At 59.3% G+C, this 7115-nt stretch overlaps 2 non-coding genes across 2 annotated transcripts; both read left to right on the top strand.

The window, feature by feature from the left end:
- The first annotated feature begins 2974 nt into the window (after positions 1 to 2974).
- Positions 2975 to 4789, top strand: LOC142792832 (small subunit ribosomal RNA). The gene has a single exon (XR_012891243.1). It is a non-coding gene; the product is annotated as a small subunit ribosomal RNA (ribosomal RNA).
- Positions 4790 to 6508: 1719 nt separating this feature from the next.
- Positions 6509 to 6661, top strand: LOC142792824 (5.8S ribosomal RNA). Its single transcript, XR_012891236.1, has one exon. It is a non-coding gene; the product is annotated as a 5.8S ribosomal RNA (ribosomal RNA).
- Positions 6662 to 7115: the final 454 nt, after the last annotated feature.

Genomic DNA, 7115 nt, shown 5'->3' with positions numbered 1-7115 from the left:
AAGCGCCCACGAAAGTGGCGTATTTGGACGTGCTTGACGGCGACCGCTGCAGGAGTACGAAAAACCACGTCAGCCGGGGCGAGCGACCCACGGCGGTCTGGGTGCTTATCGCTGCTATTATAGGGGCACCCCGGCAGACGCAGAAAAAAAAAATTTTTTTTCGACCTTCTTTTTTGCTGGTCGAGCTCGGGTAACCCAGGTCGCAATGGGAGCCGCGCACGAAAGCGGCGTCGCGAGACGCGTTCGCGGTCGCTAGTCGCACGAGCTCGGCAACCGCGTCAGCCGGCGCGGAGTTCGGGATGCCGACGGCTAAGTGGGTACCGCTGCTCGGATGTTCGCCGTTTTTGGCCGAGTGAGTGCTGGCACTCCGGCGAAGCGAAACGGGGCCGATTCGGGCACGATATCGGCGTATTTCGACGTGCTCGCCGGCGACCGTCGCACGAGTACGGCAAAGCGCGTCTGCCGGGGCGAGGTTTGCGATGCCGACGAAAAAGTGGGAAGCGCCGCTCGGATCTTCGCCGTTTTTGCAGGAGTGAGTGGCGGCCCTCCTGCGAGACCAAGAAGCATCGACTCGCGCACGATATCGGTGTCTTTCGACGTGCCCGCCGGCCACCGCCGCACGAGTACGGCAAACCGCGTATGCCGGGGCGGGGTTGGCGACGCCGACGCAAAAGTGGGAACCGCCACTAGGATGTTCGCCGTTTTTGGCAGAGTGAGTGCTGGCACTCCGGCGAAGCGAAAGAGCGCGAATGCGCCCACGAAAGTGGCGTGTTTGGACGTGCTTGACGACGACCACCGCAGGAAAACGAAAAACCACGTCAGCCGGGGCGAGCGACCCATGGCGGTCTGGGTGCTTATCGCTGCTATTATAGGGGCACCCCGGCAGACGCAAAAAAAAAAAAAAATTTTTTTCGACATTCTTTCTTGCTCGTCGACCTCGGGTGACCCAGGTCGCAGTGGGAGCCGCGCACGAAAGCGGCGTCGCGAGACGGCTTCGCGGTCGCTAGTCGCACGAGCTCGGCAACCGCGTCTGCCGGGGCGGAGTTCGGGACGCCGACGGCTAAGTGGGAACCGCCGCTCGGATGTTCGCCGTTTGTGGCCGAGTGAGTGCTGGCACTCCGGCGAAGCCAAACGGGGCCGATTCCGGCACGATATCGGCGTCTTTCTACGTGCTCGCCGGCGACCGTCGCACGAGTACGGCAAAGTGCGTCTGCCGGGGCGGGGTTTGCGACGCGTACGCAATAGTGAGAACCGTCGCTCGGATGTTCGTCGTCTTTCGCCGAGCCAGTGCTGGCACTCCGGCGAAGCCGAACGGAGCCGATTCGGGCACGATATCGGCGTCTTTCCACGTGCTCGCCGGCGACCGTCGCACGAGTACGGTAAACCGCGTCAGCCGGGGCGGAGTTCGGGACGCCGATGCGAAAGTGGGAAGCGCCGCTCGGATCTTCGCCGTTTTTGGAGGAGTCAGTGGCGGCACTCCGGTGAAGCCAAGGTGCGCCAATTCGCGCACGATATCGGCGTCTTTCGACGTGCCCGCCGGCCACCGTCGCACGAGTACGGCAAACCTCGTCTGCCGGGGCGGGGTTTGCGACGCCGACGCAAAAGTGGGAACCGCCGCTCGGATGTTCGCCGTTTTTGGCAGAGTGAGTGCTGGCACTCCGGCGAAGCGAAAGAGCGTGAATGCGCCCACGAAAGTAGCGTATTTGGACGTGCTTGACGGCGACCGCCGCAGGAGTACGAAAAACCACGTCAGCCGGGGCGAGCGACCCACGGCGGTCTGGGTGCTTATCGCTGCTATTATAGGGGCACCCCGGCAGACGCAGAAAGAAAAAAAAAAAAATGGGGACATGGCGTGCGTCACCGTGCGGCTTCGCAGCGTTGCCGAAGTCGCCGAGCCCTTCGACTGAGCCGAACGGCGGACAGGGAACGTTGGTCGGCCGTTCTAACCTGTCGGTGCCACGCCGAGACGTCGTTAAGGAAAACCGCGTCGTGGGCCTCTACGACGCCGTCGAGTCGTTGTACGTTTGGTGTCCAGCGTGTCGGCGGCGAGTAGCGGACACGTCGTTCACGACTTCGGTCTTTCGCAGTCGACGCGAACTTGCGGAGAGTCGTGGTGCCTCACGTTTTCGGCAGAAACCGCGGCGGAATTTTCCCGTGCGTGCGCGCACGACCTCGGTGCTGTGCCGTCAGCGTAGTGTTGCACAAACTCGTGGCCTACCCAAGGTGCGGTACGTTTGCGGCCGTATCCTCGGTGGGAATTTCGTGAGTAGGGTCGCAAATTCTACGACCTCGGCGGGTTTGAGAGCGACGTAGACTTGTGGCACGCTCAACGTGCCACACGTTTCGGGGCACACCCGCGGTGAAATTTTCTCGAGTACGCTCGTATTAGTGCCCAAGGAGGTCTGGGTACTTATCGCTGCTATTATGTGGGGGTTCTCGTGAGCGGCGTACGCGAAAGCGACCGGGTGTCTGATATGCGGCGGGCTTCGGCCTCGTCAAGCGTGTCCTCGGGTCTGCTCCAGGGAATCCACGGCAGTCGTCTGCAGCCTCATCCGCTTGATGCGTTAGGGGCTGGTTGTCGGACGGTGCCGTTTTACCACGATATCGAGGTGTGTTCCGTGTCGTCCTCGGGCGATTCAGATGCGAAAGCGCCGAAGACGCGGGCGTGACCCGTCGTCTGGCGGCTTTGCAGTCTCGGCTCCGTTGCTAGTTCCGGCCGGTCCACCGACAGTGCAGCGGGCTTGGGCAACCCGCACGGCGCGACCGAGTCGATGCAACGAAAAAGAGCGAGCATGAACGTGCTTCTTGCCGCACGGCTCCCACTCGTCTTTCGGGAAGGTTGTGCCGTAGCGAGCTCGAACGCCGTCATCTCGGAGTGCAAAATAAGCGTGTTGGGGCGCCTGAAGGTGGCCTCCGCCGCACACAGACTGCGTCCGGCCCGCCGAAGGCGAGGACGGACGCGCAGTCGAACGATTACCTGGTTGATCCTGCCAGTAATCATATGCTTGTCTCAAAGATTAAGCCATGCATGTCTAAGTACATGCCGAAATAAGGCGAAACCGCGAATGGCTCATTAAATCAGTTATGGTTCCTTAGATCGTTTCTTCCTACTTGGATAACTGTGGCAATTCTAGAGCTAATACATGCAGTGAGCCTGGAGCCCTTTGGGTAACGGGTGCTTTTATTAGACCAAGATCGATCGGGTTTCGGCCCGTATTGTGTGGTGACTCTGGATAACTTTGTGCTGATCGCATGGCCACGAGCCGGCGACGTTTCTTTCAAGTGTCTGCCTTATCAACTTTCGATGGTAGGTTACTTGCTTACCATGGTTGTTACGGGTAACGGAGAATCAGGGTTCGATTCCGGAGAGGGAGCCTGAGAAACGGCTACCACATCCAAGGAAGGCAGCAGGCGCGCAAATTACCCACTCCCGGCACGGGGAGGTAGTGACGAAAAATAACAATACGGGACTCTTTTGAGGCCCCGTAATTGAAATGAGTACACTCTAAATCCTTTAACGAGGATCAATTGGAGGGCAAGTCTGGTGCCAGCAGCCGCGGTAATTCCAGCTCCAATAGCGTATACTAAAGCTGCTGCGGTTAAAAAGCTCGTAGTTGGATCTCAGTTCCAGACGAGTAGTGCATCTACCCGATGCGACGGCTCGGACTGAACATCATGCCGGTTCTTTCTTGGTGCACTTCATTGTGTGCCTCGAGATGGCCGGTGCTTTTACTTTGAAAAAATTAGAGTGCTCAACGCAGGCGAGTCGCCTGAATAAACTTGCATGGAATAATAGAACAAGACCTCGTTTCTGTTCTGTTGGTTTTTGGAATACGAGGTAATGATTAAGAGGGACGGACGGGGGCATTCGTATTGCGGCGCTAGAGGTGAAATTCTTGGACCGTCGCAAGACGAACTACTGCGAAAGCATTTGCCAAGAATGTTTTCATTGATCAAGAACGAAAGTCAGAGGTTCGAAGGCGATCAGATACCGCCCTAGTTCTGACCATAAACGATGCCAACCAGCGATCCGCCTGAGTTACTCAAATGACTCGGCGGGCAGCTTCCGGGAAACCAAAGTATTTGGGTTCCGGGGGAAGTATGGTTGCAAAGCTGAAACTTAAAGGAATTGACGGAAGGGCACCACCAGGAGTGGAGCCTGCGGCTTAATTTGACTCAACACGGGAAAACTTACCCGGCCCGGACACTGGGAGGATTGACAGATTGAGAGCTCTTTCTTGATTCGGTGGATGGTGGTGCATGGCCGTTCTTAGTTGGTGGAGCGATTTGTCTGGTTAATTCCGATAACGAACGAGACTCTAGCCTATTAAATAGGTGCGGGGTTCCCAGCACCTTACAACCTTCTTAGAGGGACAAGCGGCTCCTAGCCGCACGAAACAGAGCAATAACAGGTCTGTGATGCCCTTAGATGTCCGGGGCCGCACGCGCGCTACACTGAAGGAAGCAGCGTGTCTTTATCCCTGTCTGAAAAGACTGGGTAACCCGTGGAACTTCTTTCGTGATTGGGATAGGGGCTTGCAATTGTTCCCCTTGAACGAGGAATTCCCAGTAAGCGCGAGTCATAAGCTCGCGTTGATTACGTCCCTGCCCTTTGTACACACCGCCCGTCGCTACTACCGATTGAATGATTTAGTGAGGTCTTCGGACCGATGTCCGGCGCGGCCTTTCGGTTGCGCCGGTCTGTTGGAAAGATGACCAAACTTGATCATTTAGAGGAAGTAAAAGTCGTAACAAGGTTTCCGTAGGTGAACCTGCGGAAGGATCATTAACGGATTGTGAAGGGTGAGCGCCTCAGCTGCGTCTGCGCCCGACACTTTCTGCCGCTGACCCCGTTTGGACGCGGGGTCGGCTTTTCCCCACGGGGCTGCCTGAATGTGGAGCGGCACCCCGTGACAAATTGTTGCGCCCAGCGGACGCCAACACCGCGACCTTGGACGGTCGGCCAGGTGGCGGACGCGGGTACAAACGGCGCAACGCACTCATAGGTCGGCTTTCGACCCGCCACTGCACCGTGGCTCGAAGCGCTCGAAATGCGCGACCCGACCGCTGCGGGACCGCCTAGTACTGTAAACAGGAGCGGCGGAGCGCGAACGGCGAGTCGTGGTTACGTCGGTAGAAGGCGAGGCTGCGCGTTCCCGAAACGCCAGCCGAGTGCCCTCCCGACCGTTCGAGCGTGCAAGAACGAGACCCGACAATCGCGCGGCGACTGCCAAGTACGAGAGGAACGGCACAAGCGTCGGCGGTCGGTCAAGGAACTGGCGATGTGACGGGTCCGCTGTGCACCAGTGCATACCGTCCCGCCGTCCGCGGCAAGCGCCTCCGCGTCCTCGGGTGACGGAGGCTGCCGGTCGGTTCTTGCAGGCGAGGGATCTCGCTGGCACCGGTTCGCGTTGACGCGCGGCCGGTCATGGCACGGCGATGCGACGGCCGAGGTGCGCAGTACTCGATGGAGGAACCGCACGCTCCGATGACCGTCCCGCCCTCCGCGGCGTATGCGTACCGACCGTAATGGTTGCAGCAGCGCCGGCCGGCTTTTGAATTCGCCACACGAAACACGGTGCGAGATCGCGGTTAGGGGAGCGTCGACGTTGCCAGGCGTTTTGCTTGCTGCCGAGGGAAAGGCGGCACGGCCACGTCGCGCTCGTCGCGATTAGCGGGTCTGCGCGCTTTGGGAAGGTGCCGCAACGACTTGCCGAAAGAGGAAGCACGGAAGAACGAGGGACTTGGACGTCCCGACAATTGAACGCACTTGCGGCCAGGCCCTTGCTGGCTTCGTTCTTCCGCCTCGAGTAGGCTCGTACGCGGCTCCGGCGCCGAAAGTGGTCCTTGGCACCGACTTCGGTGGACGTGGGAAGTGCCGCGCAAGTACGGCGCGCCTGGCTCCACCTGTTGGCTAAAGTAGGCAGCCGGATCGGCATTTTGGTGTGCGGTGGCAAACCGTGGATGCGAAAAAAGCTTGTGCGATTTCGTGGAACAAAAAGCGGGGGTCCCCCTTTTTATGCGGAGGAGACCGACCCGCCTGCCGTGGTGAACCGCGACGCCACGGTAAAAACGGGAGAGGCTTGTCGATGGGACCGTGCATCCCGCGCTCCACGGAGGCCGGGAGGCGGCCGCCCGAGGAAATGTGTAGCCGTCGAGGCCCGCATCTGCGTGCACTCTTATCCAAATGGGTGTACCGCAGGCATTTTCTGGTTAGGCGGGCCAATGAGAGCGAGCACACAACGATACCTACGGGTCCGGCTTGGAGAACCGGCTTCGACGCCTCCCGAGTATTTATAGAGGGGTGGACCACGAAAGCACTCGCAAGTAGCGAAAGCGAAACGCCGTCCGAAACACACCGTTTGCTCGATTTGCGGCAGCCGAAAAAGGCGCGGCAGAGTTTTGGAGTCCAAGCGTGCGCTGAAAAGCGCCCTTCTTGGCCACTGTTTGGCCGAGTGCCAGAAACGTTTGGTTTTGACTGTACGGAATTGAACAAACACTTTTTCACGACTCTAAGCGGTGGATCACTCGGTTCTCGGGTCGATGAAGAACGCAGCCAGCTGCGAGACTTGGTGTGAATTGCAGGACACACTGAGCACTGATTCTTTGAACGCACATTGCGGCCTTGGGTCTTCCCTTGGCTTCGTCTGTCTGAGGGTCGGATCACATATCAAGAGAGCCTTCGGCGCACAAGGGAACGTGAGCCGTCGACTCGTTTTGACCGCGTCGGCAACACGGACAGCACGCTGAACACCTCACAGCGAGCGCCAACAGCGGCCACTCAAGGGCGAGACGGTGGCGACCGTCGTGCCAGAGCCCAACCGAAACGGGGGCGACCGACTGCATTGAGGATGTGGCACCTCGTTGAGACCGCCGCAGGACTTCGAGTCGGAAGGAAGCCTGCAGGGAAAGTGCGGTCGAGGTTGCGTACTCCTCTCTGCGACCGGGCGCGCAAGAGCTGCGAGAGCCACGGACGCGCAACTTTAACGCACGGTAAACACGAGGAGCGAAAGCCGGCCAGCAAAGCTTCTCCAGCCGTGCGCAAAGTGCGCGAGATCGCAGCCTTGCGTTGCGCTTGTTGCCCTCGAAGTAAGCAGGGTGTCCCGTAGACCGGG

Source organism: Rhipicephalus microplus, unplaced genomic scaffold (genome assembly GCF_043290135.1).
Source record: "Rhipicephalus microplus isolate Deutch F79 unplaced genomic scaffold, USDA_Rmic scaffold_246, whole genome shotgun sequence".
NCBI lineage: Eukaryota > Metazoa > Arthropoda > Arachnida > Ixodida > Ixodidae > Rhipicephalus > Rhipicephalus microplus.
The sequence above is the reverse complement of the archived record's forward strand: the minus strand, read 5'-3'. Positions and strand labels throughout refer to the sequence as shown.